Genomic DNA, 20,357 nt, shown 5'->3' on the forward strand with positions numbered 1-20,357 from the left:
TTAATGGTAATCAGGGCGGACATAACAATCAAGGTAATCAGAATAGTCAAGGTGGTTACAATCAGCAGCAGCAGCAGTAGTCGGGTTACCAGAGTCATCCGAAGCAGTTGAATAGTGGGCAATATCATGTCTTCACCACTAGCTTGGACAAGCGAGATCAGAAGCTTCATAAGCGAGCAGTAAACTTTGTTGAACCGGCCGTGCCCCGTTATCTACGCTCGTCTGAACAGCCAATCATATGGAGCAGAGAGGATCACCCTCCCCGGGTTGATAATCTGGGTCAGCTAGCGTTGGTGGTGGCACCTGGATGGAGGAAGCAGCATTAATATCTTATACTATGAGACCTTCCGTCGTATGGGATTAATAGATAAAAATCTTAAACCGTCCAATACGGTGTTCCATGGTGTGGTGCCTGGTAAGTCAGCATATCCTATTGGCAAGATAGCTTTGGAAGTAGCCTTTGGAGATGATCATGATTCCAGGTCGGAGACACTGACTTTTGAGGTGGTAAAAATCCAGAGTCCATATCACGCCCTGTTTGGGCGGCCGGCTTACGCCAAGTTTATGGCACGGCCCTGTTATGTGTATTTACAGCTTAAGATGCCAGGTCACAAGGGAACAATAACGGTTCACGGAAGCCGCAAAATTGCTTTGGAGTGTGAAGAAGGTGATGCGGCTTATGCAGAGTCGGTTTGTGCCACAAAGGAGCTGAAATATTACAAGGACAGTGTTGATCCGGCAGACATGACTCCATTGAAGAAGCCGACTACGGAGCATGATCCGGCCCTGAAGTTTAAATCGGCAGCTGAGACTAAGCTTGTTGACTTCGTACCTGGCGATTCATCCAAGCAGTTCAGTATCAGTGCCAACTTGGATCCAAAATAGGAAAGCGCACTCATCGAGTTCATCCGTGAGAATTGGGACATTTTTGCATGGAAGCCTTCTGACATGCTAGGTGTACCGAGGCAGCTTGCTGAGCACACTCATAATGTGGATCCTAAGTACAAACCGGTGAAGCAGTTCCTACGCCGGTTCAATGAATAAAGACGCAAAGCTATTGGAGAAGAGGTGGCCAGGCTCTTAGCGGCTGGCTTTGTTGTTGAAGTCTTCCATCCTGAATGGCTGGCTAATCCGGTGCTGGTCCTTAAGAAAAATGGCACCTGGCGCATGTGTGTGGATTACACAGATCTTAACAAAGCTTGTCCAGCAGATCCTTTTGCCCTCCCCCGTATTGATCAAATTATTGATGCTACGGCGGGTTGTGAGCGTTTAAGTTTTTTGGATGCATATTCTGGTTATCATCAGATCAAGATGGCAGTTAAGGACCAGGAGAAAACTGTGTTCATAACTCCCTTTGGAGCCTTCTGCTATGTATCTATGCCCTTTGGGCTCAAGAGTGCCCAGGCAACTTATCAACGGTGTGTGCAGAATTGCCTTCATAAACAGATTGGCCGTAATGTACATGCCTATGTGGATGATATTGTGGTTAAATCAAGGGAGAAGGAGACTCTGGTTGACGATTTGAAGGAAACCTTTGATAACCTAAGGGTATACAAGATGATTCTCAACCCGGCCAAATGTGTCTTTGGTGTACCGGCAGGCAAGTTATTGGGTTTTCTGGTGTCCAATAGGGGAATTCAGGCTAATCCGGAGAAGATCACAGCAATCACCTCCCTGGCTAAGCCAAAGTGTATCAACGATGTTCAACGCTTGGCAGGCCGGATTGCTGCGTTAAGCCGGTTTATCAGCCGCCTTGGTGAGAAGGCAATCCCTTTGTATCAGATGTTGAAGAAGACAGATCAATTCGTCTGGAGTTCTGCTGCTGATAAAGCATTTGAGGATTTAAAGCGGCAGTTGGCCAATCCGCCTGTGCTCGCCGCTCCAATTGACAAGGAGCCATTGCTGCTATATGTCGCTGCTAATGCTCGTGCAGTCAGTGTGGCTATTTTGGTGGAGCGAAAGGAGGCAGGCAAGGAGCATCCGGTTTAGCGTCCGGTTTACTATATCAGCGAAGTGCTCATTGAGTCCAAGCAAAGGTATCCGCATTGGCAGAAGCTGGTATATGGAGTTTTTATGGCAAGCCAGAAGCTTAAGCAGTACTTCCAGGGACATCCCATCACAGTGGTCAGTTCTGCTCCCTTGGGAGATATAATCCAGAACCGGGAAGCAACTGGCCGGATTGCTAAGTGGGCTATAGAGCTTGGGCCGCACGGATTGAAATATGTGCCTCGGACGGCGGTCAAGCCTCAAGCACTTGTTGATTTCATCAACGACTGGACGGAACTGCAAGCACCTGAAGAGAAGCCGGATCACACATATTGGACTATCCATTTTGATGGGTCCAGGCAATTGGAGGGCTCGGGGGCTGGAGTCGTATTAACTTCCCCACGATGTGATAAGTTTTGTTACGTTCTCTGCTTAATATTCCCTTGTACTAACAATGCAGCTGAGTATGAAGCCTTGCTCCATGGTCTCCGGATGGCTAAGGAGATGAATCTAAGCCGAGTTAAGTGCTTCGGTGACTCGGGCCTGGTGGCTCAACAGGTGTCTGGCACTTGGGATTCCAAGGACCCACTCATGGCAGCATATCGTCGTGAGGTGGATGTTGTTGCAGGTCACTTCGAAGGTTATCAGGTGGACCATGTGGACCGCCATAAGAATGAAGCGACAGACGCTTTAAGCCGGTTGGGCTCTCAACGCAAACCGGTCCCGCCTAACGTTTTCTTGGATGTGCTGCATAACCCGTCGGTCAAGCTCCCTGGTGAAGAGGATTTGGCCATTCCTGATCCGGAGGCTCAATTAGTGGAAGCTCTTCATGTTATTCCGAATTGGACGATTCCTTATCTTGCGTACTTGAACCGGGCCGAGTTACTAGAGGATGAGATTCTGGCCCGGTAGATAATCCAGCGATGCAAGTCCATGACTATTATCAATGGCGAGTTGCATCATTGCAGTGTGTCAGGGGCGTTCCAACGCTGTGTGTCCCCTGAGGAAGGCTGTGAAATCTTACGTGAGATCCACGAAGGAGATTGTGGTCACCACGCCGGTTCAAAATCTTTGGTGACGAAAGCGTTTCGTCATGGCTTCTATTGGTTGACTGCTCATGCTGATGCGGAAGATCTGGTCAGACGATGTGACGGCTGCCAAAAATTCTCAAGACGTTCTCATGTGTCGGCTCAAGAGTTGAGGATGATTCCAATCACTTGGCCGTTCGCGACTTGGGGGCTGGATATGGTTGGGCCTTTCAAAAGGTCCAAGGACAAGAAAACCCACCTTTTGGTGGCGGTTGACAAATTTACAAAGTGGGTGGAGGAAGAACCCGTTAGCAAGTGTGATGCGGCCACGGCGGTTCAATTCATCAAAAAGGTGATTTTTCGGTTTGGCTTTCCACACAGCATCATCACTGATAATGGTACCAACTTGTCCAAGGGTGCTATGAAGGAGTTCTGTCAACGTGAGCACATCCGGCTTGACGTTTCATCAGTGGCTCACCCCCAGTCCAATGGTCAAGCAGAGAGGGCTAATCAAGAGATCTTGCGAGGCATCAAGCCCCGGCTTATGGTTCCTTTGCAATGAACGCCGGGTTGTTGGGTTGAAGAATTACCATCTGTATTATGGAGCATTAACACCACACCCAACAGATCAACAGGATATACGCCGTTCTTCATGGTCTATGGAGCGGAGGCGGTTCTCCCCAGTGACATCCGTCATGATTCACCTCGTGTAGCGGCTTATGTTGAAGCGGACAATGAGGTAGCACGACAAGATGCTTTGGACTTGTTGGATGAAGAGCGAGACATAGCGGCCGCCCGTTCGGCGATTTACCAACAAGATCTCCGTCGTTATCACAGTCGCCGAGTCAGAACCAGAACCTTTCAAGAAGGAGATTTGGTACTTCGGCTCATCCAAGACCAGACTGATATGCACAAGTTATCCCCACCTTGGGAGGGACCTTTCGTGGTTAGCAAGAATCTGCACAACGGGTCATACTATCTGATCGATATTCGAGAGCATAAAGACTCACGTACATCAGAGGAGGAGACCAACAGGCCGTGGAACATAGCTCATCTTCGGCCTTACTATACCTGAGCCATTGGCTCTACTTATGTACATACTATGACAATGTATATATTAGGATCAATATAATAAACCGGAGCCTCAGCTAAAGCGGGGTCTCTGTTCTTTTTACATCATGTGTGGTTACACGGAGTTTTATCTGTCCTAAAGCGACCTCCGGTTTACCCCTTGAGTTAGCTTTTTAAAGCTTCATGTTATATCACTTGGGGGCTTGGTCGTATCCGAACCAATGCAACACCTTTTGATAGGCGAAAGCCATGAGATCACTTGGGGACTTGGTCACGTCTGAACCAGTCACGCCTTTTGATCGGCCTAAGGCCACAGAATCACTTGGGGGCTTGGTCGAACCCGAACCATCGCCACACCTCTTGATCGGCATAATGCCACTGCATCATTTGGGGACATGGCTGACTTGAACCATAGCTACGCCTATCGGGGGCTTGGTCGTGTCCGACCATGGTAATGCCACTTGATCAGCTCAATAGCCTCTTTTTGCAAATGGTTTTATCATTGCCTTTGCTTGAAATTTTCTTTGATAAATATTTCTTTTTTGTTGTGTTTTTAAATCGACAAATTCTTAAACCGGTTCAACTATCAATTGACGGAACACGGTTCATTCTTAATCCAGAGACTATTTGCCCGGTTTGATTTTTTGTTAACATCCTATTACGGAGTAACACAGTGTTTATCATAACCCGGCACGGTTTACATGGTAAACCGGCATTATATATACAGGAGCTACTGTCTCCTCCAACAGTGTGGGTTTATAAGCATCCGCTTCAAGATTGGCCAAGCCAACTTCATGCCCAACGATGGCAGGTATTATGTATCACAAAGATTTGATCCTATACTTAAATTTCAGATATTTTGATTTCATATATACAAACATCATAATCCGCCTGACGATACAACCGCGGCGGCACTTTAATATTTTTTGATTGCAGAAAATACTTTGAAGATTGATCATCCAAAGGAAGCACAAGTTGCAGTAATTATGCACGAAGGCATATCGAAATCAAAAGTATTGGCTAGCCTATTACAAGGCAGCACGGTGCCCAAATAAGATCATTATTTTTTTGCAGAACACAAGGAGCAGCAGTTTAAACTGGCTTCTGGTTCAAGCTTGGTCACCAGCCGGGCCTGATGGTTGTGGGTCATCCCGTGCCGGTTCAACCTCTGCTTCTCTACCCAGCGGCTGGAAATCAATAGTTGTCCAGTCGATTCCCATTAATGCTTGAAAGACAGCTTCATCATGGATCAGCAACGATGGTTCAATATCAGGAGCGTAAGTATGCTTACGGATTGGAGGGATAAGATTTTCCGCTTCAGGAATTGGTGCAGCTACTCGCTTGTTTTGGTCATCATATTGGGCTTGATAATGAGACAAGTCTGCCTCTTCAACCAATTGACAAGCTAGAGGACGCACCTCCCGGTTTATTGCTCGGAGATCCACTTCACTAAACTGTGACCCGTCTTCCTTCAAGCTGGGATAGCCCTGAGCTGCTTCAACAGGCTCGAAATCTGGCACCCACGCTTTTGCCCGGATCAAGGCATTTATAGCACCGGTTCGAGAAGCAGATTTTTTCAGCTCTTCAACCCGGGTAGGAAGCATAGACAACCTTTTAAGGGTGTCTTGGATCAAGGTGGGCGCCGGATTGTTGTGGGATGCAGTAGAGATGATCCGCTGCGCACTAGTATACAATTGTTCGATCAATGTGTAGGCGGCTTTCAATTTCTTCCGCACGTCCGACCCCAAGTGACCAATGCGTGTCCCTGAAATATTACAAAGGGTTAACAAACCGGCAGCTCTATAAGACGGCCGAGTCAATCCAGAAATCAAACCGGCTTACCAAAGATAACAGCGGTCATGGCATGCACTTGCCGCTTTATGCTGGTCAGTTCGTCCACTACCGGTTTCAGTGCAGCCTCAGCATCTTCTGCTCGTTTGGTTAAAGCGGATTTTTTAGTGGCCCAATCCGCCCGCTCCTTCTTGAAGCCATCCTTAAGCTGTTCCATGGTGCTTAAAGTGCTGGTTAATCCCTCTTTGGCTCTAGAGGTTTCAGCTTGCTGGGACTTCCTCTTTTCTTGCAGATCGGCGATTTGGTTTTCTCTTTTGCCCATCTCCGCCTACATACAGACAATAATATGATTCAGATGAGGGTACAGAAGTGAAGCACCAACCACATAACAAGTTATGCCCTCGGTACTTGGGGGCTAATGCCTATTTGATCTTCATCTTACAATTTTTATGAAAGTCCCAAGCTCAATACAAGTATTCAACTTGGCACTTGGGGGCTAATGGCTATTTGCTCAATAATTATTGATACTTTTTTACCTAAAGTCCCGGTTTAACTATGTTAAGTTGAACCGGCTCTTGGGGGCTACATCAGCAAAGTTCAGATACATCGAAGTTCATATTGAAAGTCCCGGTTTAAGTTGATATCTTAAACCGTCATTTGGGGGCTATTGGAGTTGACAGATTACAAGCAGAGGAGTATATGGAAATTACCTCATATTTGTCCTTCATCATATTAACCAGACCGGCTTCATAGTCACGGCTGGTGTATAACCGGTTCAGATAGCCGGAATGGAGATCTTGGGGAGACAGAGCGGCATAGGTTGACAAGTCGACATTCCATTTGACCTTACCAATTGCAGCAAATTCTTCTTTGGCAGTGTGTTTGGATAAAGGGACAGGATTGCCGGGCTCGGTACGACCAATGCCAGTAATAATAACATCATCATCTTTGGCTTCACCTGTTTGCATGAGAGTCGCCGGTTTATCAGCTTGCTTCGACGGGCTGGTTGTTCGATCAATCCGGACCGGGCTTGTGGGCTGGTCAACACGACCTGATGTGTCAACATGTGGTTCTTCAACAACAAAATCATCACCTTGCGGTGGGGGCTCGTTTGGCACATCCTCACGGATAGCCGCTTTAGGACCTGGTGTTCTGTCCGGTTCAGGTATAGTACCTTCTTCAGCCGCTTTGTCCAGGCGAGCCTTCTTGCTTGGCCCAGGCTTGGCCCTAAAAGAGATAAAGTGATCAATACAGCATATGTTATAGTGTAATGCAGTAGAAACGTCGTAAGAAATATGACTCACCCAAACACCGTTTTGAGCGGTGGCAGCTGGGTGGCGGATGACTCGCCAGACGATGAATGGGAAGTGCCCCGATAATCGGAGTCAGACGGATTAAGAGGTTGACGAAAACAGCCCGCTTTAGGACAAGCATTAACAAGAGAATTAGAGACCTCTGAACGGCGTTTCCGAACTGGACTGTTCAGTAAACCGGCGGGGGTGACTACCTGGCCGCTGTGCCGGGTTGTGCGACGGGCTTCATGCTGTTGTGTCTTCATCAGAAAGTTTGGATCAAAATAAGCAAGAGGATGAGAAAATTTAATTTTCCGGTTTGCCCAACGGATTTTTAGTGAAGGTAAAGGGCTTGAATCAAAGGACAGAGTGATTACCTCTACAGCATCAGCCTGACTGCCTTCCGCATCATCCTGACAATGGTCATTATCAATAAGACGTGTGAAAAATAATCCAAGTGAATCAAGTTCTACTTCTAGGTCCGGATTACCCACATCATCATCAGCTGCCGGATCAGAATACGCGCTGGTTTTCTTCCTGTTAGCTGGCCTCTTAACAACTCTGGTCTTGGGCCGGTTTGGCCTCTCCGGTTTCTCTGGCTTCTCCGGTTTTTCCTGTGAAGGTTTTTTGCTCCAAAATGGATCATCGCCCTGTTTGAAAAAAATTGGATATTAGCAAATTGATAAAGTGAGGAGACAGGATCAATAAAAAGAAAAAGATATAAGTCTTACAGCTGGCGGTTTGTTGATGGCACAGAAGGGAGCCAGACCGGTTTTGGCGCAAACAGATTCCGGTTCATTCAGTATTTTCTTCACAGCTTCTGTGACTTAGTCGTCTGTGAGCTGGATGTCAATATGTTGAAGAGGGTCTTTTTCACTACCGGTGTATCCGCACATCAAACCGGAGCGCTGAGTTAAAGGCAGTATACTCTATGATATCCAACAGCGGGCAAGATCAACCCCTATCAGCCCGTTAGCCATGAAGGCCCTGAGTTTGGATAATTGAGGAGCATATTTACTTCTTTCCTTAGCAGTCAATCTTTGGGGGAAAGGATGGGTGTTGCTAAGCCGTTCTGGACGGTAACCCGGTAAAGGATTTTCGTCAGAAGGAGAGGTATCTTTACAGTAGAACCATGTTTGATTCCACTCTTTGGGATGACTGTGCAGTTTGGCGTGAGGATAAGTGACCTCCTTTCTCTTTTGAATCGCCATACCGCCTAACTCCGTGTTGGCACCGTCAGTAAATTCAGTATGGTGGTTTAGATGGAAGCAGTCTCTGAACAATTCAACTGTCGGTTCCTCTTGAAAGAATACCTCATAGAGCACTTGGAAGTGACATATGTTGGTTACAGAGTTTGGGCCAGTGTCTTGCGGGCGGAGTTGGAAATTGGCTAAGACATCCCGGTAAAATTTTGAACCGGGAGGATTGAAGCCCCGAGCTAGATGATCTGTGAAAACAACAACCTCTCCCTCTTGAGGTGTGGGAGGACATTCTGTACAGGGGACCCTCCAATGAATAACCTAGGGGACCCTACCGGGGACATTACTGCTCAAAGCGCTAGTTTTGACTAAATTATTCAACTGAATCTCGGTCACGCGAGAGGGGACCCAGTTGCACTCATACACTTGTTTAGCCATGATGCGATCTACAAAAGTGGTAATTCCGGTTCAAGAATATGTTGGGCAAATATACACTGTTGCACACATTGCTAAACCGGAGGCAGTTACTTATAAACCGGAGTTTGCCAAGCGGCAGTGCCTGGCTAAGGAATCCTGGTGGTTCAACAAGGGGACTAATGGTATATACCGGTTTGGTAATTCTTTTCTACAAAGTTAAACCGCCTGGTCTAAACATTGAAACAGTTGAGATTGCGGATGAGTTAGTATGCAGAAACAGATTTCACAAGATTCTATTATAACATTGGATCTGGAGCGTGTTCTTAAAAGGGATAAATATTCAAGACCTAGAAGGAGCAGTGTGGAATCAATGAAGCAAAGCTATGGATCAGATCTACGGTCCAAACATATCAAAGTGAAGGCGGATACTAAAAGCTACCGCCGTGCAGAGCAAAGGTTCACAGATTCATCTAAAGATCTGTCATGTATGAGCACGAAGCAGACGATGAACACTAGAGGAACATGGAAACCCTAAGAACAGATCTGTATTGAAAATAACAGAGGACTTACTGGAGCTGTGGAAATGCGAGAGATCGCCGCGGTGCTCTGGTGCGTTCAGGGTGATGCAGCGGCCTAGGTTGATGCAGAGGTCGACGGCGGCGGCGGAGCTCCAAAGATGGACGGCTCGAGGAAGACGAAGCAGAAGGGCACGAAGGGGAAAAAGGAAATGACCCTTCGGTCCTATTTATAATGAAAGGGATATGTGTCAGGCGCGAGAATCAAGGGGCCACGAAACGGAGCTTTCGCCTCGATTATCGCAGATCTATTAAACAAGGAAGCATCATGGATAGCTTCGTTATGACACATGACCTCACTCTGGTTTACAGCAATCAGAGAAGATGACATCATGGTGGTTCACTAATTTATGAGAAGATGTTGAAGATGAAGTTTTTGCTAAGGATTGACATGAACCCGTTCAAATCAATCTGGGGCCTAATGTTGGGGATATTACTACTGGGCGTAAACCGGCCAGGACAGGCCGGGTTAACTTCATCAGTAGTTAAGTATGTTGAAGCCCATAAGAGAAGAACAGGGCTCAAGGCCCACAGTTGGTTTAAAGCCTGTAGCCGTAAACTAGCGTTGGTATGTAAACTTGCATTGTAAGTTAGGAGTAAGTAGAGACTAAACCGGACACGTCTATGAGCCGGTGTTGGGACTCTGTAAACCGACGGGCATCACCCATGTATATAAGGGGACGACCCGGCGGCGGTTCAAGGACAACAGATAACAACTCGAGACCTAGGCGAAGCTTGTTTGCTCCCTAGTCATCGAAAGCCCATCAATTCCATCACAACTAGACGTAGGCTTTTACCTTCATCGAAGGGTCCGAACTAGTATAAACTCTCTTGCGTCCCTGTGTCTGCTTTAACCCCTTCAAGCTAACCCGTCACGATGGCTCCACGACTAAGTCCTTTCATGAGGACATCTGCCATGACAAAACCACGACACCATCCTTGTTTAAACCGTTGTCTTGTTTTCCTAGGATGGTCAACACCCGCAACAACCCTGCTGCCCCGAAGCAGGGTGAATCCAGTGCAACTAGGAATGAAAATCTGCCTCAACTGCCTTCTCTGGCCGAAGTTATGCTGGAGGCAGAACGAAACAAGCGTGAGACTAACCGCTTGCTGGAGCGGATTGAGCAGAATACTGCACGCCAGCCGAGGAACGACCTGGTGTTAATCAATGACTTTGTCAAGTTGTATCCACCAAAATTTAATCATTCCGTCGAGCCTCTCGATGCGGATGACTGGCTTCGCAGCATCACCCACAAGCTACGTTCTGCCAACGTAGCCGAAGCTGATAAGGTTATCTTTGCTGCCTATCACCTCGAAGGCCCTGCTAGCCTTTGGTGGGAAAATTATGAGGCTATGCGCCCGGTCGGCCAAATCACTACCTGGGCTGAATTCAGTGCGGCTTTCCGTGAGCATCACATCCCGGAAGGTCTCATGGATCGTAAGAGGGAAGACTTCTGCAATTTCACCCAGGGTAGACTCACTATGGATTCATATAGTCGTGAGTTTGGAAATCTAGCACGTTATGCTCTTGAAGAGGTATCCACCAGCGCCAAGAAGCAGGCAAGGTTCCACAAGGGACTTAGCCCCGAGCTTCGCCGTGATCTTCGTCTGCACAAGTGCACCTCCTTTCAGAAGTTAGTCAACAAGGCCATCAGCGCTGAGACAGGTCAGACTAACTTTGAAGCTTCACGCAAGCACTCCCGTGACTTTGGATCTTCATCTGGCTCTGGATCTCAGAAGCGCCGGGTCTGGATTCCAAACACTGCTCTGCCACCCAGGTTCACCCCGAGGCCATCCTTTGAGGCGCCTCGCCCCAACCAGCAGTATGCACCGCCCAAGACCTATGGGGGCCCCGCTGCTAATGCTGCTCCACGCCCCAATGTGATAACTTGTTTCAAGTGTGGGGAGACGGGTCACTACATCCGCGAGTGTCCCCAGAACAACCCCAACCAGTTCGGAAAGTCTGTTGGCCGTGGCAAGCCAGCAGGAAAGGTGCTCTACGCCAAGCCAGCCACCACTGCTCGTGGTCATGTCAGCTACGTCTCAGCTGAGGAAACTCATGAGGACCCCAACGTTGTTCTCGGTACACTCCTTGTTAATTGTCATCCGGGAACTGTTCTCTTTGATACTGGAGCATCTCATTCATTTATTTCTGAGAGCTATGCTCGATTGCACAACACCACATTTAGTGACATGCCCACCTCCATGGAAATTCAGACTCCTGGTTCTAGATGGCAAACCTCTAGAATAAGTCATGGGAATGAAATCCTTGTCGACAGATTAGTCTTCCTTGCATCACTAATAGCACTCAAGTCCTTGGACATAAACATCATCTTGGGTATGGACTGGATGTCATCCCATTACGCTAAGATTGATTGCTCCACTAGAACTGTTCAACTCACTCATCCATCGGGCAAGACAGTCAATGTTTTGACCCGAGTGTCTGAGCGTCAGCTCTACTCTCTAAATGCCAACCCTCTTCCAGACCTTGAAGATATTCCGGTAGTCCGTGACTTCCCGGATGTCTTTCCAGAGGAACTGCCAGGTGTTCCACCTGACAGAGATATCGAGTTCGTGATAGACCTTGTTCCAGGAACCGTCCCAATCTCTAGAAGACCTTATAAGATGGCACCCCTAGAACTAGCCGAGCTTAAGAAACAACTCAATGAGTCCTTGCAAAAGGGTTTCATCCGTCCTAGTTCTTCTCCATGGGCTTGCCCCGTCCTCTTCGTCAAGAAGGATGGACCGGATCGGATGGTTGTAGATTACCGACCTGTCAACTTGGTCACCATCAAGAACAAGTATCCGCTCCCCAGGATCAACAACCTCTATGATCAGCTCGCTGGATCCTCAATCTTTTCCAAAATGGATTTGAGGTTGGGCTACCATCAAATAAAAATCAAGAACGGGGACATTCCCAAAACAGCCTTTGTTACTCGTTATGGCCAATACGAGTACACCGGCATGTCCTTCGGTTTAACCAATGCTCCAGCCACCTTTTCTCAGTTAATGAACTCAATCTTCATGGAGTATTTGGATAAATTCGTTGTGGTATACCTCGATGATATACTCATCTACTCCAAGAATGAGGAAGAACATGCCGAACATCTAAGGCTAGTATTGATGAAACTTCGAGAGCATCATCTTTATGCTAAATTTTCTAAGTGCGAATTTTGGTTGCCAGAAGTGACCTATCTAGGCCATGTAATCTCTGGTAAAGGGATTGCTATCAATCCCGAGCGAGTTCAAGCCGTCCTTGACTGGACTCCACCTGAAACGGTCAAGCAAGTTCGGAGTTTCCTTGGTTTAGCGAGCTATTGTCGCCGCTTCGTCGAGAATTTCTCCAAGGTTTCTAAGCCTCTAACTTAACTCCTCAAGAAAGATAAAAAGTTCGAGTGGACCCCATAGTGCGAGTTCAGCTTTCAGGAACTGAAAAGATGCCTGACATCTGCTCCCGTACTTGTACCACCAGATTTTTCTAAGGACTTTGTTATCTATTGCGACGCCTCGCGACAAGGACTAGGTTGCATACTCATGCAAGATCGTCATGTGATTGCCTATGCTTCCCGACAGTTGCATCCACATGAGGATAACTATCCCACACATGATCTAGAGCTTGCGGCTGTAGTCCATGCACTCAAAACCTGGCGACATTACCTTCCTGGTAATCGTTGCGAAATCTACACCGATCACCAATGTCTGAAATACATCTTCACCCAACCGGATTTGAATCTCAGGCAAAGACATTGGGTCGAGTTGATCACGGATTAAGACTTAGGAATAACTTACACCCCGGGCAAAGCCAATGTCATGGCTGATGCACTAAGTCGTAAATCTTATTGTAACAACCTGATGTTACAACAAAATCAACCACTTCTCCACGAGGAATTTCGTAAGCTTAACCTCCACATTGTTCCTCGAGGATTCCTTTCCACCCTGGTGGTGAAACCTAACCTTACGGATCAAATCATAGCTGCCCAGAAGCGCGATAAGGGCATATCCTGGATTAAGGAAAACATCGCTAGCGGAGTTGCTAAATGTTTTTCCATGGATGAGCGAGGTGTGGTCTTCTTCAAGAACCGCTTGGTGGTTCCCAAGAAACAACATCTATGGCAATTGATCCTTAAGGAAGCTCATGAATCCCCTCTCACCATTCATCCCGGTAGTACTAAAATGTATCAAGACCTACGCCAGAGGTTTTGGTGGACTAGGATGAAGAGGGGAATCGCTCAATACATTGCTAATTGTGACGTCTGTCATCGTGTTAAAGCAGAGCATCAACGGCCTGCTGGCACCCTTCAACCTTTGGCAATTCCTGAATGGAAATGGGATAAAATCGGTATGGATTTCATTACCGGGTTTCCCAGGACCAAGAGAGGGAATAATGACATCTTCGTCGTTGTCGATCGTCTTTCCAAAGTAGCCCACTTCCTACCCGTTCGTGAGAGTATAACCGCTAGTCAGCTAGCTGACTTGTACATCTCTTGAATAGTGTCTCTTCATGGTGTTCCATTGGAGATTAACTCAGACCGTGGAAGTCTCTTCACCTCTCGATTTTGGGAGAGTTTCCAAAATGCTATGGGGACTCGTCTCTCTTTTAGCACCGCCTTCCATCCTCAATCAAGTGGTCAAGTAGAACGAGTCAATCAAATTCTGGAGGATATGCTTCGAGCTTCTTTCATCGCTTTTGGTATGAGTTGGGAGAAGTGCCTTCCATTCGCCGAGTTCGCTTATAACAATAGTTATCAAGCTAGCTTGGGCAAAGCTCCTTTCGAAGTTCTCTATGGACGAAAATGTCGAACGCCTCTTAACTGGTCAGAAACCGGGGAAAGACAACTCTTTGGCCGGGATATGATCTAGGAAGCAGAAGAGCAGGTTCGCGTTATTCGTGAGAAATTGAAAACGGCCCAATCTCGCCAAAAGAGCCAATATGACTGCAAACATAAGCCTCTGACTTATGAAGTTGGCGAGAAGGCTTACCTTCGGTTACACCTTTAAAGGGAACCCATCGATTCGGTATCAAAGGCAAGTTGGCTCCTCGTTACATTGGACCCTTTCACATTCTTGCCAAACGAGGGGAAGTTGCCTACCAGTTGGAACTACCTCCGCATCTCTCCAGAGTTCATGATGTCTTCCACGTTTCTCAACTCAGGCGTTGCTTCTCAGATCCTATCCGTGGAGTGGACCACAAAACGCTTGATCTCCAAGATAACCTCACATGTCGAGGATATCCCGTTCGTATCCTTGATCAAGCCGAGCGTACCACTCGACGCCAAAATATCAAGTTTCTCAAGGTTCAATGGTCACACCATTCCGAGCAAGAAGCTACTTGGGAAAGGGAGGACCGTCTTTGACTCGAGTACCCCACCTTCTACCCGACGGATCCTAAATCTCGGGACGAGATTCTTTTGAGTGGGGGTGAGTTGTCACATCCTAGCTAGTCCATGCATTAGAGTGTTGCATCATGTCTACTTTTCATCAGAAACTTGAATTGGGGAAGACAGAACCCCCAGAACCCCTCTGAATTCAACTAAGGCTTACTAAAAATATTTTCAATGAACCTGAAATGCCCTTATAAAAAGTTCACTCTCTTTGTCTTGGGTTGGAATCTCTGGCAAAATTGGTGCACAATTTTCTAGGTCAATAGAAGGCCACTGAATTAAATCATGTGTAAGTTGCATTTGGGCATTTAAATGCTAGTAAATATTTTAGATGCTCAAATATTTCTGAAGATAAGTGTGGGCTGTTGGAAATATTCTAAACAGAGCCTCTGATTATTTTCAGGATTTTTAGAAGTGCCTAGCTATTTTTAATAAAGCCACAAACCTACAGAAAAATAGAAAACAGAAATTTAAAGAGAGGGAGAGAAATTACCTGGCCGCAGCCCATCAGCCGGCCCACCTGGCGGCCCAGCGCTGTGCTGGCCCATGCCAGCCAGCTGCTTCGTCCCCGCCAGGCAGGCAGAGAGCTGACGCCGGCGAGCGCGAGCTCGCCACGGCGCCAGCAGCTTGCCGCTTCGCGCGCCTGGACCCTGGGCAGGCTCCACGTCGTCGCCCCGACCCCGTGGACACCTCACTCGCCCCCTGCCTCTCTCCCTCGCTCTCCCGCACCATGGCCGACGCACCTGCCGCCGCATCACCGACGTAGTCGCGCCCTCCGTCGTCCCCGTGCTGCGCCATCGTGTCCGTTCGCTCCGCCGTCGTCGACTACATCGAGCAGGCCGAGCCCCGAGCGCTCGCACGCTCTGCAACACCTCCACCGACCCCATCTTCGTCGACCACCACCGGAGATCCCCTTCGTCGTCGTCGCCGCTGCATCAGCTCGTCCCCGACCGCGCCGTCCGTTTCTACGTGACCGCCATGAGCTCAGCTACCTCCCCATCCTCTCCGTTTGCTTTCTCGTGCACCGTAGCAACTGCACGAAGCTTCACTGCATGCGCCACCGCCAATATCGTCGCCAACGTGTCTCCGGCCAACCACCGGCCACACCACCGTGTCCAACACACTCACTGCATCCCCAGGAGCCCAACGCACCTCACCACGCGCCTCGCCGTGCCCCTTAGCCTCGGGCTCACCTTCACCCGACTCCGGCGACCGCCAAGCTCGTCGCCAGCGACGTTTCCGGCCACCCCGAGCTCAACCACCGCCACCAAACGCCGTGGCTTACTCCCAGCTACCCGTAGATGGTCTCCGCCGTCCATTTGGTCGCCGGAACGCACTAATGCACTTCCACAGCTGCGTCTGGCCTCGCCGGCGGCTAAACGCCGGCGGGTTTGACCGGTTGACCTTGACTTGGTGGGCCCAGGTTGACTCCTCTGAGTCTATGACAAGCGGGGCCCCCCACTGCTAATTAACCTAGGTTAGTTTTAACTAAATTTAGTTAGTTTAAATAACTACTGACACGCGGGACCCACTGGTCAGGTTGACCTGGACGTCCCCTTTGACCACTGACGTCACCCTGACGCAATGCTGACGCATTAATCCAATTACTGGAATTGTTCTTATACAGGAAATTCCAGAAATTGTTGCAAACTTCAAAAATTCATAGAAATTAATCTGTAACTCCAAATGAAAAGATTTATATATGAATTTTGATCAGAAAAATTCAATCTATCCATTGGTATTGGTTTCATGCATGACAGAACATGTTAACCTTGCTGTTTAAGCAAAATAAGATAATTCACTAATATGGCTATGTTAAATGAACTAACATTTGAATCTTTGATTTAAATGAGTTCATTCCTTTCTGTTTTAGCTTGCATTAGGCCAAGACACATTCGTATTGCCATGTCATAGCATGCATCATATTGTTGCATATCTTCATCTGTTGATTATGTTCGGTATGTCTTTCGTGGTAGGTTCTGCCTCTGAGGATAACCCCGAATATCCGTCTGAAGGGCAGTATCCTACTACCACTACATCAGGCAAGCAACCCATTGATCATTCCGATACAAACCCATGTTCTCGCTTCTGCTCTTGTTTACTACATTAAGACAACGCGATTCAAACTGCTGTGTGTTGCGGTAGTTGAACCCACTTCCTTTGCATGACCTGTCATTGCCACAGTAACTAGATGAAACCCACTAGCATGTGTAGGAGTTGATTGAGCCATATTTGTGTTCCTACCATGCTATGCTTGCTATGCTTAGAGTTGTGTCAGGTCTGGCTCATCGGGATGATGAACTAGAGTGAAAGGTTGTGTCGGTATCGAGAGTGAAAGTGTTGAATATGATTTGGTAAAGGAATCGATGAGAGGCCATGTAGGAGTACATGGTGGGTTGTTTCATTGAGGCCGTCCCTAAGAACTGAGATCTGTATGTGTGATTTAAGATCAGCTACTACCACACATTGAGCCCTGAAATATGACCCCGCTTGACTTACTGACCCCTCTCGTCCTCTGTCTAGGAGTTGCATGTAGTTTCTGGTGTTTGTAGTATGCTGGGGGTCGCACGCAGTGCTGACCATAGGGGTGGACTGTGTTGCGGTAGGCACGTGGCCCGGTGTACCGATTCGCCCGTTTGGTGTCTCGGGAACCCTGCACACATCGTTCGGGGCTGTTAGTGGAAACCTCGGCCAGACTCCCTGCGGATGGAACCGAATAGGCGATAAACCTGGACTAGAGACTTGATTGGATGGTTAGGTCATGGTCTACACCCACGTCGGCTTTCGCTTGAAGTCTGCCGAGCACATATCGTGTGCAGATGCTAAGTGGTGGAAACATGTGTGACGAAGTACACCCCTGCAGGGTATAAACTATTCGAATAGCCGCGTCCGTGGTAAAGGACTACTTGATCGCCTATGCAGTTCATAGACAAGTAAATGGATACTACTAAAAGCCTCAAGATAAGTGTGAGTACCGCGGTTGGCCCTCTCGTAGGTTGACGAGAGAGAATCCACGGTGGAGTATTGTGTTGGTGTTTAGTGGAGTCGTGTGCGACAAATGCTTTACCAGTTGTGTCTATCGTAGGATAGCTTAGCCATGAGTTAAAGCAGGCTTGCTGCAATAACTCCACTACCTTCTTGAGAATGTACATGTATAGTAGGATTCTGTTGTAAGACTTGCTGAGTACCTCCGTACTCATGTTGCTTTAATTAATGTTTTCAGACGACAACACCGCCCCCTCCGATGGGTTCTATGTAGACCTCGACGTTGACGAGTGACTAGCCACCCAGGTGGTGGTCCAAGACTTGTGAAGGGCCGATGTAGATAGAAAGGCTTCGTCAAGCCTTCTTTCTTTCTAGTGTCTATACTCAGACTAAGTTGCTTCCTCATGTGCTTGTATGATTTTATGACTTGAGTGTCGGGTCATGTGACCCCTATCTGTATGAACATGTTATGTATGGCTCCTCGGAGCCTTTTAAATAAAGGTACTTGAGTTGTAGAGTTTTGTTGTGATGCCATGTTGTATGTACTCATATCGGGCATATTGTGTGTATGTTTGAAATGCTTGGTATGAGTGGGATCCGACAATCTAGTTGTTTATCCTTGGCAGCCTATCATATGGGGAAATGTAGTCTAGTGCTTCCTGAGCGATAGTAGTCCGCTACAGCCCGGTTCACCAGAGTCCTGCTAGCCCAGCACTACTGCTTTGGACACTTGACTGGCCGGCATGTGTTTCACTTCGTTCCTGTGTCTGTCCCTTCGGGGAAATGTCACGCGGTGACATCCGGAGTCCTGCCTAGCCTGCTACAGCCCGGGTTACCGGAGTCCTGTTAGCCTAGTGCTACAGCCCGGGTTCACACGTTGATGACCGACATGCTTGATGTGATTCATGTATGCCTATCCCCATGGGTTAGTTCCACTTTGGGTTCATGACTAGCCATGTCAGCCCGGGTTCTCTGTCATATGGATGCTAGCAACACTATCATATACGTGAGCCAAAAGGCGCAAACGGTCCCGGGCCATGGTAAGGCGACACCCGTGGGGTTACCGTGCGTGAGGCCGCAAAGTGATATGAGGTGTTACCAGCTGGGTCGATGTGACTTGGAATCGGGGTCCTGACAGCGATGCTCAGGAGCCCCCCTTTTAATGCGCAAGCGAATTGCACGAGAGAAAAGGAGACTCACGGTGCCGCCTGCCATCCTTCCCACGGGATCCCTGTGAACCGGCACAAGAAGAAACATGGTTTGCCGTTACAGCTGTCAGCCTGCCGCTCGTTGCTCTAGATGAGGTGAAGGCACTGAGGGCCTGGTGAGGTGACGTGTGCGGGGCGTGCCGCGAGCCAGAGCTCGACCGCTCAGATTTGTCGATGTGGCAGGAACGGACCCATGCACCAGCACCGTGCCTGTGAGGCTCCGTGGGAGGTGATGATCGAGCAGGCGATAACCGTAGGCAGGTTAAACATGAAAAGCAGATCAACATGGATAAATGCAGGAAGATACATGCCACCGGGTCCGGCCCAAGCGGCTTGGGGATGATGCAGCCCGAGGGGCATCCCCAGCAAGGAAGCTAAAGACATAAGCAAAAGGGATACATGCCACAGGGACGGACCCACGCGGCCTGGGAATAATGCAGCCCGAGGGGCGCTCCCAGCTAAACGAGCTTGGAAGATGTCACCTGGTTCTGTAGATGAAGTAGAGTTTGTGCAGCTGAAGGCGTGCGTTGAAGAAATGACTCCTCATGAGCAACCGGAGCCCTGAGCCTTGGGAGGCTCTGGGGGCTCGGGAGGTTCCCTGAAGACCGTCTCCATCTCCTCCAGGACGGCGTGGTACCTGGCCTCCTGAGCCGCCAAGACACGCCGCATGTTGCGCTGATAGGCCGATGCCACGCTCGGCAAGCCGAAGGGCATGCAAACGTAGTTGTGTGGCGGGCCCTCGCAGCGGCCCACACGCGAAGGCCAAAAGCGCTCCTGAGATGCGGCCCTGTTGAGCCCTGGGATGTCGATGCAGACACGCAGCCCTGCATCCTCGCCAGGATGGGGAGCTGCGCCTCGTGAGCGGCTGTCGCCGCACATGGCTCTTGTGTCTTGCAGTTCCTGGGTGGTCTTGGTGATGAACTCCTGGGTGGTGGGCACTCCTTGCCCCGTGCTCTCCCGAGGAACATGTGCCGCGAAGCATGCTTCCAGGTAGTGCCCAAGCGCCTCCCTCGTGAGTTTGGCAAGGTCTAAGGCCCTCCATAAGAGAGCCCCCGAGCCCTGCCCGAGGAGGACGCGGGGCGCACTTTCCTATGCGACGGAGGGAGGCGCCCCTAGGACGGACGCTGATCCTAATGAGACTCCTGCCGCGACGCCATCCTCCTGAGGTCCTGCGCGGCACAGCTGCTTCTTCCTGGGAATGGTCTCCGGAGGACCTTCACTTCTGCTGTCGGGGTCGTCGATTGCTGCGGCTTGGAAGGCGCGCTCGAGGGAGCACACCACATCCCTCTCTTCACATGGGACCGTGATAATTCCTCCGCTTCCTGGCATCTTGAGGATGTTGTAGCCGTGATGGGTGACTGCCATGAACTTGGCCAGGGCTGGATACCCGAGGATGGCATTGTACGGCAGGCAGATGTGCGCGA

This window comes from Triticum urartu, chromosome 5 (genome assembly GCF_003073215.2).
Source record: "Triticum urartu cultivar G1812 chromosome 5, Tu2.1, whole genome shotgun sequence".
NCBI classification, from domain to species: Eukaryota; Viridiplantae; Streptophyta; class Magnoliopsida; order Poales; family Poaceae; genus Triticum; species Triticum urartu.